Source organism: Herpailurus yagouaroundi, unplaced genomic scaffold (genome assembly GCF_014898765.1).
Source record: "Herpailurus yagouaroundi ecotype Mexico unplaced genomic scaffold, PumYag 203, whole genome shotgun sequence".
Lineage (NCBI taxonomy): Eukaryota > Metazoa > Chordata > Mammalia > Carnivora > Felidae > Herpailurus > Herpailurus yagouaroundi.
Genome location: NW_024412434.1, coordinates 11523484 through 11536152, shown reverse-complemented (window position 1 = coordinate 11536152; position 12669 = coordinate 11523484). Strand labels below are relative to the sequence as shown.

General features: G+C 42.3%; 1 protein-coding gene across 19 annotated transcripts in view; it reads left to right on the top strand.

The window, feature by feature from the left end:
* The window catches only part of KIAA1217 (KIAA1217 ortholog), a 398770-nt gene that overhangs the window by 285175 nt on the left and 100926 nt on the right, over window positions 1–12669 (top strand). The gene's annotated exons all lie outside the window — the stretch shown is intronic.

Sequence of the window (12669 nt, the reverse complement as noted above, 5' to 3'; positions counted from 1 at the left end):
TTTACCCGGAAAGTTTCCTCGGGAAATCCCTGGTGATCCTGGGGGGGTTGCGTACAAGGGGAGAAAAAAGGCTCATCCTGTCAACATCTTGCAATGTCTTTCTCCCCCAGCTTGAGGATGAAGAAGGTTGTTACCTTTTCGAGCAGAGTAATTTTCACAGAATAGTAGAAAACAAAAGAAATTCTGAATAATAAAATTAACACTGAATATTGGTGGGGTTTTTTTTTGAAATCTACATGTAAATGACATAAAAGTTAGAATTTCATACTGAAAACTTTGCTAGAGATCTGTTTCTTCATCTGAAATAATTAGTGGTTATTATTATGTAAAATACTAATAATTTAGCAGGGAAGAAAATAAGTTTCAGAGTAACTCAGATGGTGTCTTACTAATGTCCATGATCTCTGTACCTAAATCTGCTTATCAGAATGATTGAAGAAAATGCAGGATGTACAAATCTCCTAGTGGGGTGGGCATAGGCTTTTTCTGAATTATAGCTAGAGTCTTTCTGGTACTTTGAAAACATGCATTGGAAACTGTAAAAGTTGCCTTTTGCATATCCCTGAAAGGTCGAGAAATGTTTTTCTGAGATCAGGATTACTATACTTTTACGCTTTTGTTCTTCTCTTTAAGAAAATCTTCTTCTTCCTTTTGTGCCCTTTATCCTTTGTACTGTAAAATTCCCATACCCATTCTTTTATCAAAAGTCAAGGAAAACTTCCCAAATTCCCATAATTACATTCAGGTATAAGCTCCTGGGTGCTCTGTGGAAGTGACACTATTTAGACAGCATTATTTGGCATTCTTTTAAATATATGTATGTGTGTGTGCACACACATACACACACACATATACACACACACATATGTGTGTGTGTATATGTGTAATATACATACGTGTGTGTGTGTGTGTATATATATATATATACACACACACACACACATATGTGGTTTTTAGTTTTTTGAATGGAAAAAGACAGAAAACATAATATAATAGACGTTACCAAAGTTAAACAGATATTTGCATCTGTTTAACAGTTGAGAGACAGCATAGTACAGTGGTTACTGTCATTAACAGGGAGGATGAGTCATACAAGTTACTTCTCTTGCCTCAGTGTTCTTCATCTGTGAAATGGGGATAATTACAGTAGCGACCTCATAGAGAAGATTAAAGGAGTTAATGTGTGGAAAGGTCAGGGTCTGGTACATGGAAAGTGCTCTATACATTTCTGTCAAATTTTAAAAGGAAAAGTATCTCTCTCTTTTTTTAAAGTTATTTTTGTTTTACTAGTCTCTGTCCCAAACATGGGGCTTTTGAGCTCACGGCCCCAAGATCGAGAGTCATATGCTCCTCTGACTGAGCTCGCTGGGTGCCCCGAAAGGAAAACTATCTTTCTGTAATTGCTTCAGGCCCCTCTGGCATTTTTAAAGAAGTAAAATGTAAAATTCGATCTTCTTTTCTTCCTCCCTACTTCCCCAGAGCTAACTACATGCTGAAGTTGGGGGATGTGACCGTCATGCCATTTTGAGTGCTTCTACTGGTATATCATAAATAGTATATATTATTTTTCTGCATTATAAAACTTCACATAAATAGGAACGTACTGCGTGCATCCTTGGTAACTTTCTGCAGCCATGCAACTTTATGTTTTTGATATTGATACACGTTGATAGATGTGGTTCTAGTTTCTTCATTGTAAATGCTGTTTACTGTCCCATTATATGAATAAACCACTGAGAACAAAGTGGTGGGAAATGGTGCTGTAAACAGCATCTTAGAACAAGTGCTTGGCTTGTGAGATTCTTCTCTCTGATGGATAATTTAAAGTCAGGTGACAGGATGAACATCTTCCGTTTTACCAGGTATCCCATGAGCAGTGAAGAGCAGACTGCATTTTCCATGACTTCACCAATACTTGGGGTCACTGGGTTTACTGACTTTTGCCTCTCTGATGGGTATCCAATGCCATGGTTTCCATTTTTATTTCCATAATCAATAGTGAGGTTGGGCACTTTTATGATTATTGGCTGCTGGGGCTTCTTCCTCTGCGAGTTGCCTTCTTATGCTGTGAGTTTGGGATATCTATTATTTCCCACTTTCTATTTTCTTATTGATTGATAAGGGTTCTTTATTTATTCTGAATACTAGTCCTTGGTAGAACACGTGACTTGTAAATGACTTCTCCCAGACTGTCGTTTGTCTTCTTTACTTTGGTGATAATGCCTTTTACAGTAAAAATATTCTATAATGTAGTGTCATTCAGCAGTATTTGTCTCTATGGCTTATGGTTTTTATTTCTTTTAAAAGTCCCTGTAATGCCTGGGTGGCTCAGTCAGTTATAATCATCTGACTCTTGATTTCAGCTCAGGTCATGGGATCGAACCCCGCGTTGGGCTCCACATTGGGTGTGGAACCTGCTTAAGGTTCTCTCTCTCCCTCTCCTTCTGCTCCTCTCTCTCTCTCTCTCTCTCTCTCTCTCTCTCTCTCTCTCTCAAATAAAATAAAATAAAATAAAAGTCCCCATATCAGTGTGTTAGGAGACAGCATCGTGTTTTGTTTTGTTTTTTAAATCTCGTAGTTTTAACTTCTCACAGGTCTTTAGTCCATCAGGAATTTATTTTACTTATAGCATAAGGAAAGGATTTTTTTTCTTTTTTTACTTTTTCCATTTTGAGAACCAACTTTCCTCACACTACTTCTTGAATAGTCCTTTCTCCATGGCTTTGTCCCACTCCTTCTGCCATATATCAAGCTTTCATAAATCCCGTGTCTTTTTCCGGGCTGTTTTGTTCCATAATTCTGTTTGTTCCATCCCTGTGCCAAAACCACAGTGTTAATAGTGTTGATAGCTAGTACAGCAAGTGCTCCCTCTTACTGTTTTCTTCAGAATTGCAGGATTGTTGCTGTCAGTGGTATATTTTTATTAAACTGTGTTCTCTAATTTTTTTTCTAGTATCTGGGGTTGCTGTTGAATCTATATATTGATTGTACATCATTCAGTCATATTGAATCCTCATTAGTTCTAATAGTGTGTCTGCAGGTTTCCTTGGATTCGCTGTTATATCACCTGAGAAAAAGCAGTTTTGATTATCCCTCCTAGTCCATATGCGTTTTTATTTATTTTTCTTGTACTAACGGTGCTACTCAGACTGACTTCAGATGCAGCAATAACAAAAAATCTGAGTTTCAAGTTTTTGTTTTTGAGTAATCTCTACACCCAACATCGGGCTCGGGCTTACACCCCTGAGATCAACAGTCTCATGCTCCACTGACTGAGCCAGCCTGGTGCTCCTATTCCCCCGCAAAAATCCAAGTTTAAGGACAATGTTTCTAATGTTTCATCATTAAGCGTTACCCTTCTTTGAGGTTTTTGGTTGGATACCTTTCGCCAAATTAAAAGAGTTCTTACTTTTAACTTATTTTTTCTTAACCTTTTTCTGACGCTATCAAGATTATCGTATAGAGCTCCTCTTATTTCTTATTGTAGAATATATTAGGACTAGACTATGTAGTGTCAAACGATCCTTATATTCCTGAGATAAATTCTTCTTGGTCATGATGTATTTTTTCATACTTTGCTAGGTCTGTTTTGCTAATATTTTATTTAGGGGGTTGCGTTGAAATGTCAAGCTTTTCCTTTTACTACTTGCCTATCATTCAGATTAATACTAGCCTTATAAAATGAATTGACAGGGCGCCTGGGTGGCTCAGTCGGTTGAGCAGCTGGCTCTTGGTTTCAGCTCAGGTCATGATCCCAGGGTCGTGGGATCAAACCCCACATCAGCCTCTGTGCTGAGCATGGAGCATGCCTAATATTCTCTCTCTCTCTCTCTCTCTCTCTCTGTCTCTCTCTCTCTCTCTCTCCCTCCCTCTCCCTCTCTGCTCTTCTCCCCTGCTTGTGCTCTCTCTCTCTCTCTAAAATAAAATAAAAATAAAAAATTTAAAAACATAAAATGAATGGACATGGCGATGTTTAATTTAACTGACAGCTCACCTGAAGTATAAGAGAGAATTTAGTTATAGCTGTACCGTACTTCTCATACTTAATTCCGGTGTTTCTCACAGCATTCCATGCATTTTCCACCCTAATTGCTGACTAACCTTCAAGATTAAGTTATTGACTCCCTTGACATTGCGCAAGTTCTGTAGTGACTGTGCATTATAGCTTCTTCAGAGGCAAGTTTCTAACTATCCACGTAAAAAAGCAGTAAGATCCACTGGGAATGAATAGGGTCCCAGCCCCAGAAATCAGCATCCGACACACTCATGACTTCAACACATCTTGAATTCCAGAAGTCATCAACACATTCTTCAAGGCATTTTTTTTTTTCTTAGAGAAATGCCTTGGGATCTCACTTCAATGGTACTATCATATCACTTGAGTCCCAGGTATACCAATTTGTCTGGAACAAAATAAAGTTAAGGAGTTAATCGCAATGGTGCCATGACTAAGACTTTGTCTTGAGAATGAGTGCCTCCGAGCAGGATCTCTGTCCAGTGACTACTGCCTGTCAGGTTGTTGAGTGGGGCAAGACTCTATCATATTCAACTTCCAACAGACTTATTTTTTTTTAACATCTTCTTCCGTGATGCTAATGCAAGTGGCTCCACAATTAGGACTCTTTAAAGCACATTGTAAATTAGAATTTGGCATAAAATTGCATTTATTTGCCAGGAAATTCTTAGTCTTTCATAAAGACTCTCCCTTAGGGATTCTCCAGAGGGCCTCCATAGTTCCTCAATTATAACTAATAGAAGATAAATTAGTTAAAAGACTTCACAAAGTCTTACATTGCCTTAAATATCAGGTATCTGGATGAAATAAGCAGCTATTTGATTGATATAATCGTTCTTCAGATACTTCTGCAAAGAGTTGCTGGTTACCCAAAACAAAGACACTGAAAGCTGAGAGGTTATTCCAAAAATAAAGATTATCAACTTTCTATGGAGAATAAATTTTCTATTACCTTGTTCCTCCTCACAAGGCAACTGTCCCCTGCTTGAAAAGCTACTCCATAGGAAGGGACATAGCAGCATGGGTCTGCTCAGGACGGGAAAAGTTACTGACATCTGAGGGCATGCTGGAGCTTTTCAAGGAACCCACGCAGACTTGTCTTGAAAACGCTGCTGTGTCCGAAACAGAATGCCAGCGGGTGTTCGCTATGAATCGCTAACTTCTAAAGAACAGTGTCGTTTATGGAGCCCCTCTGGAGGGGTTAGAACACAGAGGGCGACCAGAGGCTTACCTCTGTACTTCCCATTTCTGGTATAGGACCCGGCACATCATAGGGGCTTATGGAGTGAAGGGATGAAGCCATCCCTACAGGTCCCCTTCAGTTCATTTGTTCTAAATCATAAGACTCTTGAATTCAGTCTCTTAAGGATACACCAGCGTGTTAACTAATCTGGAATCTTTTGTTTATATCAACCACCAATGCCGTCCCCATTTCGGATGCCAGTTTACAATTCTGCCGACGCCAACGGAAATTTTTCTAGGAGCAGCCTCCTTGGCCCATCTCTTCCGGCTGAAAAAACTCCCCGGTTTCCTGAGGAGAATCCCTAGTTGGCCAGTCTCCTTAGATCTGTGGAGGTTACCTTTTCAAATGATCAAATGAAAGCATACTTATTCTAGGAAATGGAGAATATGCAGAAAAATCGGAGAGAACAGTATCATCCATGACCTTATCACCCAAAGACAATGACTCTTCTTGTCACTTTGGTGTGTAGTCATCAAATAGGTAGACTTACCATGAACTCGATGAAACCAAGGTTCAGGTCCCCATGCATAAGTTATTAACTTTCCTACTGGATTTGATATTTCTAATTGTTCTTAATAGGTAGACTTACCATGAACTCGATGAAACCAAGGTTCAGGTCCCCATAAGTTATTAACTTTCCTACTGGATTTGATATTTCTAATTGTTCTTAAAGAGGTCCCTCAAAACTGTATAAGCTTCAGACCAAACAAGACCTGTTCCATCATCCCTGCCATCAAGGTGATTAACTGATTTCTACAAATCTGGTTCCTTTCTGTTTTGTAGTATGCTTTACCGCTTAACAAACTATAAAAATTTTCTCGTATCCTTCTAGAATTCCTTTAATGACAGCGTAGTGTTCAACAAATTGATTTATCAAATGAATGGATTTATTAAATGACTCCCCTAATGTTGGAATTCCCCTATGTTCTTCCTATAGATGATGCTTTATTGAGCATCCTGAAAACTACATCTTTATGCATAAATATGTAGAAATGAAATTACCGGCTCAAACCGTATGTGTAACTTAGAGGGCTTTTGACACAAATAGCCCTTTAGAGAGGTGCTGTCAGTTTACTTTCCCAACAGTGGTATGTGAGAAAATTCATTTTCCCAACCCTTGTCAGCACTGTTTATTGTATTGTAAACGCCTTTGCCAATTTCACGGGTATAAAGAGCTATCTTAATATTTTCATATATATATTTTTCTTATTAAGTCGACAACTGAGCTCCCTATCAGAAAGTACTATAAGCGCCCTTTCTATTTTTAAGGCATTGGCCGTTTGCAATAGTTGTAATGCAAATACTGATTTGCATAATCATAAATTGGATTTGGAGAAACTGAGGAATGTAGGTCATTTGGATTGTCCCCATCATCTGCCTGTGGGAAATGCCATTTAGGGGAGATTATGGAAGGCATGCCAAAAGGGAAGCATACATATTAGATTGGCCGCATTACAGGGAGAATTGAATCCATTTCAGCTGAAGGATACGTGAGCATCTACTACGAGTCTAACATTCTACTATATACTCCCATCTGATGAATGCAGGTAATCATACTGTCGAATTAAAAGCTATACTTGTGGAGCGCCTGGGTGGCTCAGTCTGTTGAGCGTCCGACTTCGGCTCAGGTCACGATCTCACGGTTCATGAGTTCGAGCCCCGCGTCGGACTCTGTGCTGACAGCTCAGAGCCTGGAGCCTGCCTCAGATTCTGTGTCTCCCTTTCTCTTTGCCTTTCCCCTGCTTGCACTTGATCTCTCTCTTAAAAAATAAATAAACATTAATTTTTTTTTTTTTTTAAAAGCCATGCTTGTAATTTCAGTAAAACACAATATGAGCACAGGTGTAAGAAAAATTAATTCCTGGGGCACCTGGGTGGCTCTGATGGTTAAGCGTCCAGCTCTTGATTTCAACTCAGGTCACCGTCTCCCAGTTCGTGGGTTTGAGCCCCACCGCCGGGCTCTGCGCTCACGGCACAGAGCCTCTCTCTGCCCCTCCCCTGCTTGCGTGCACACACATTCTCTTGTTCTGTCTCTCAGAATAAATAAACTTGAAAAGAAAGAAAAATTAATTCCTCGATTCTCAGTGGAAACGTGACAGAGGAGTGGTCGGGGAAAATCGCTCAGAGGAGGTAGTGTTTGTGCCGAGCAAACTGGTGGGAAGGTCACCCACGGTGGCGGTGCAGCGTGCGTCATAAGCGTGCATGCTGAGTTCACAGAACAGCAAGATTTGCGGCACATCCAGAGTGCCATAGGACTGTGGCCTGGTGTGGGGTAATAGGGCCGCAATGGGCGACCGAGGTCTGTATTGGCCCATTCAGGCTGCTGTCACAAACTCGCATACACAGAGTATCTTAAAACAGCGTATTTGTCACAGTTCCAAAGGCTGGAAGTTCAAGACCAAGGCGCCAGCAAATCCGGCTGGTTCCCCGGGGAGGACCCACTTCACGGTTCGCCGATGGCTCTCTTCTCAGTCTATGCCCGTGTGACAGAGAACGGAGAGAGAAAACAAACTCTTGTGTCTCTTCTTAGAAGGGCACTCCTGGCATCGGGGGGGGGGGGGGCCACCCCCCGCCGGGCGGGGGGGGGGCCTAATTACCTCCCAGAGGCCCCACCTCCAAACACCATCACCTGGGAGATTAGGGTTTTAACATAAGAATGGGGGGGTGGGGGAGGGAGGCACACAGACATTCAGTCCGTAGCAAGGCCACTGGGTGAAAAATCCTTGCTTAACTACATCAAGACAAGGAATATTTGAGATGTCCCACGTTCCGGAACTCATTCCGAGATTCAAAAGATTATAAGGATGTATAGCCCCAGCGTGACCTGCCAAGCGTACTTTATTTCTGTTTTGTAAAATGTGACCAAGAGTTCTTGGTGAAAAATCCACATTGCCTTTGCAGGGCCATTGAGGTGGAAGAACCCTGGGACATTCTGGCTTCTCAGAGGGGCTCCAGGTGTCTTGAGGTTGATTTCAATACTGTTGCTTTCAGAGCCCTATGCCTGCCCCGGCTCCCCTCGGCAAAGTGGATTGTTTCCAACCACGTGTCAGCGTTTAAGTAGACTTCAAGACGGGAATCTTTTTGTCTGAGCTGCCCCCACCCCCCACCCCCATCATGCTTCAGTATCATCAAGCAAGATGGGCTGGAGAAGAGTGTGAGGACAGCTAGCATTGTCCAGAGAGGAAGACTGGAGGAGATGGGTAAGACCCCGTGCAGAATTTCAGACGCCTTATGCGTCAAGGGAGGGATCGTGGGGTCTGCGGATTGACAGAATGGGATATCGAAGCTAGATAGCCATTTACTAGCTTTCGCTTTAGGCAGGCGCCTTGGACATTCTGATCTTCCTTTTCCTTACCTGTGACACGGGGCCATCATAGCCACCTGACAGGAGACACGGTGCTGATGGGAAAACCGTGCATCCCGTTGCTGACACATAGCAGACCTCCTCTAAAGGCGTTTCCCTGTCCTCCTCCTTCACAAAATGAGAGTTTATGATCCAAAGTCCTTCAGACTGCCCCTGGAATCTGGATCAGGCAGTACAGCCGAGGGCTAGGAAAGTAGCCAGCGTGCACTGAATCTCATCACCGTGCCAGTAAAACGCCATCGTATATTCAGAGATTGCCTTCTGACTTAAAGCATTTCTAAATACCTCTCCTGAGTCGAGAAAGCAAACTGAATCCAGTGTAAAAAAGACTCTTCCCCTCTGTTTGAAAAGGCATTTTTCCCGTCTTCTCCGGATTTTCACGATCTCTAACTGGACTCGTAGCCCCAGCTGGCAGCTGCACCAGCCAGACCCTGAGGTAACCGTCATTTGGGCCCAATCTTTTCTTTCTTTTTTTTTTTTTTTTTCACTCAGAGCCTACAAATTCTATTTCAAGCACACACACGTACAGAATGCAGATGTGGGAATGAGAACCAGGCCCTCTGGGTGAATGAGGCTGTCATATTTGACTGTAGCGAGGCCATAAGTAATCCATTGGCGGGGGCCTCGCCCAGGCATGGTCGGGTCCCAGACCTCAAGAGTGGTTTTGGCATTTTGCTACGGCGTTACCGATCCCATTGGGGCAGTCACCATGTCTCCCGTTTGGGACGAAAAATTGCAAGATCTGTGTGATCAGACAGACTTGAAAGGATTTTTCTGAACCCTGAGGAATGTGTAACGCCATGGATATTTTGAAAAACTCACTCCCTGAAGAAGTTGAGGATCAAAATTTCCTCGGAGGGGAAATCTAGCTGCTTATGCTCAGCGCAGAAGGACTACTCCAATCAAGGAGTAAGGAAACAGCCACTTCAGAAAATATTTCTAATCTGTGTACAAATCAGAAACAAGACTACTCGGCTGTTTCATGGAGCAAAAACCCTTACAGCTTGCACAGACCCCAGACGAACATTCCTTTTGGCTGACTGACAAACCATTCATTCCTTCATTCATTCAACAGACATTTGTTGAGAACTTGCTGCGCGACAGGTGGTATCTATAGGCACTAAGGGTTCTGTGGTGAACAACAGCAAAAGTTTACAAAACAATCCCAGACCTCATGAAGGTTACAGTCTAGAGGAAGAAAGTGATGACAAATAACAGCAAGAGTTAAAATATGAATTACACTGTCTGTGAATGTTACTGAGGAATAGAAATGAAATAAGAATGGGGGGTATGAAGTATTAGGGTGAATGGTTGCTGAAATTTTGGACAAGGTGGAAAGGCCTCATGAGAAGCTGATTATGATAAATACCTCATTGATGGTCTGCGTGGATATAGACTGAGATCAACAATATTTCCTTCCGGATTTTCAGAGCTATTTCTCCATTGTCTTCTGGTTTCTGAGTTGCTATTGACTGACTTTCTTTTTCTTCCTTTCTTTCTTCCTTCCTTCTTTCTTTCTTTCTTTCTTTCTTTCTTTCTTTCTTTCTCTTTCTTTCCTTCCTTCCTTCCTTTCCTTCCTTCCTTTCTTTCCTTCTTTGCTTCCTTCCTTCATTGTATTTACTTTTTTATTGAAAAATTTTTTAATTTATTTTTTTTAGAGAGAGAGAGTAGGGAACGGGCAGAGAGAGAGGGAGAGAGAGAATCTTAAACAGCTTCCATGTCCAGCACAGAGCCCAATGGGGGCCTCCATCTCAGGACCGTGAGATCATGACCTGAGCTGAAATCAAGAGTCAGAGGCCAGACCAACTGAGCCACCCAAGCCCCCTCCGGGTGGCTGTTCTAATGCCTTTCTGACTCCTGATTCTTTATGACCTTCCTCCCCAAACCCCTGGGAACTTGTAGGACCTTCTATTCTCCCCTTACCATCTGGAATGTCTCAGTGACAAGCCCGAGTCTGTGGTGTGTTTCATAAGCTTTTTCGATCTCTGATGTCAGGTCCTTCAGTGTGGGGGAACATTTTTTCAGGATACTTTTTGTAGAACTTTTGCTTTTCCTGATCTCTTTTATCCAAATTCCGGTTAGTAAGACTTGGGATGCTCTGAAATAATTCTGTTTTTCTTACTGTTTTTCACTGTCTCCTGTCCCGTCATCTTTTTGCTCTACTTTCTGTGATTTCATCAACTTTTTCTTCCTCCCTGAATTTTTTTTTTTTTAATTAAGTAATCTGTACGCCCAACCCCAAGATCAAAAGTCACATGCTCTACTGACTGAGCCTGCCAGGCACGCCTCTTCTCCCTCAATTCTTAATTCCTGCTGTCATGGTTCCCAGAGACTGCCCTTGTTCTCCAAATGTTCCCCTTTTCTTGGACAGTCTCATCTTTTCTGAGTTTCTGTTTTCTGTTTATTTTGGTGTTTCATGTTAGTGGTTTCTGTGAAATGTCTGTTAATCCTGGGTAGTCTATGAGTGTGTGAGTGGAGCATAGTCGTACTAACTGGAAGCTTTCATATGGGGTTGGACCACTTCGCAATGAGGTGATCAGACAGCACTTGACCATTACCCTCAAGTGTAATGGAACCCCTGTAGGGTTCCTCCAGCTTCCTGACTGAGGGTCACCTCTTTGCAAGCATTTTGTCAGAAGGCACCTCACCTACTCTCCCCTGTGCCTGATGAGCCAGAATCCAGTCTGTTTTATTCTACTTCTTAAGTCTTCTTCTGTAGGGAGTCGGTTGGCTGAGTGGGATAGAAGGGGAGTTTCAAACCGTCTGCAGCACCATTAAAAAGAAGGAACAGTTCCATCAGGCTTCATGATTTGCACTCAGTCTGAATTCCTCCCCTCAGAAGGATCTGGTGCTTTGGTTTTGGAACTTCCCTGGCCCTGCATGTTTTTTGTTTGTTAGTCTGCTTTGTTTTGTTTTGTTGGGTTTTTTTTTAAAGGGATATTTCTTTATTTTATTTTATTTTTATTTTATTTTTTGAGAGAGAGAGTGCTTAAGTTCGCATACAGGTTGGGGAGGGGCAGAGGGAAAGGGAGGGAGAGAATCTCAAGCAGGCTCCACGCTCAGCACAGAGCCTGATGCAGGGCTCAATCTCACGACCCTGAGATCATGACCTGAGCCGAAATCAAGAGTCAGACACTTAACCGACTGAGCCACCCAGGCGCCCCAGCCCTGCATGTTTTATGTGGAGTTCTCCCCTTGAAGACTTAGGTGTTGACTTTCTCTTGTCTGTTGTTGTTTCCTCTCTCATTCCCTTAATTCTTTAATTTACGCTTTGTTAATCTCCGTTGTCACTTTAATGGACTTTCAGGAGGAGATAGAGACGAATTCGTTGCATGAATTGCCATCTTTAATCAGAAACCATATTCTATTCTCTTTTGAGTCTCTCCTGCCAAAGCTTACTCTAAGGGTATTAGTCTGTCCTCAATAGATTCTCACAGGAAGTGGATTCAAATGAAATGTCCGGATCTTTGATATCCTGTTTCAGTTATACATTTCTGAGTAACAAGGGACCCTAACCATAGTTAAATTAACAACTATTTATTTGCTTTATTCTGTAGTTTCGGCAGGGCTTGGAGGGGGCATTGCATTTCTGTTCCATCTGACAGCTGGAGCAGGTCACCTGGGAGCTGGAGGTGCTCTCAAGATGGGTCACCCACATGACTGGCCAGTGGTCCGGCTATCGAATGGGTGCTTAGTGGGGGTTGTCAGTCAGGACTTTCATTCTTCTTCATGGGGCCTCGCCATTGGGCTCAGTTGGACTCACAGAAGCTTGGTTCAGTGAGGGAGCGTCCAAGACCACACTCATCAAGAAGATAAGGTCTAGTATGCAAGCACTTACCAAGCCTCCATTTTGCATTTTGCATGCTAATGTCTCATTGGTCAAAACAAGTGAGACATGGTCAAACCCAGGCACAATGTGGTAAGGGATTACACTCACAGGGGTATGAATACCGGGAGGTATTGTTCATTGGAAGCCACATACCCCCTAGAACTCCAAAATTCTGTGATCTGATGTTTCCATTTGTCTTTTGGGTAACTGGTTTGCTC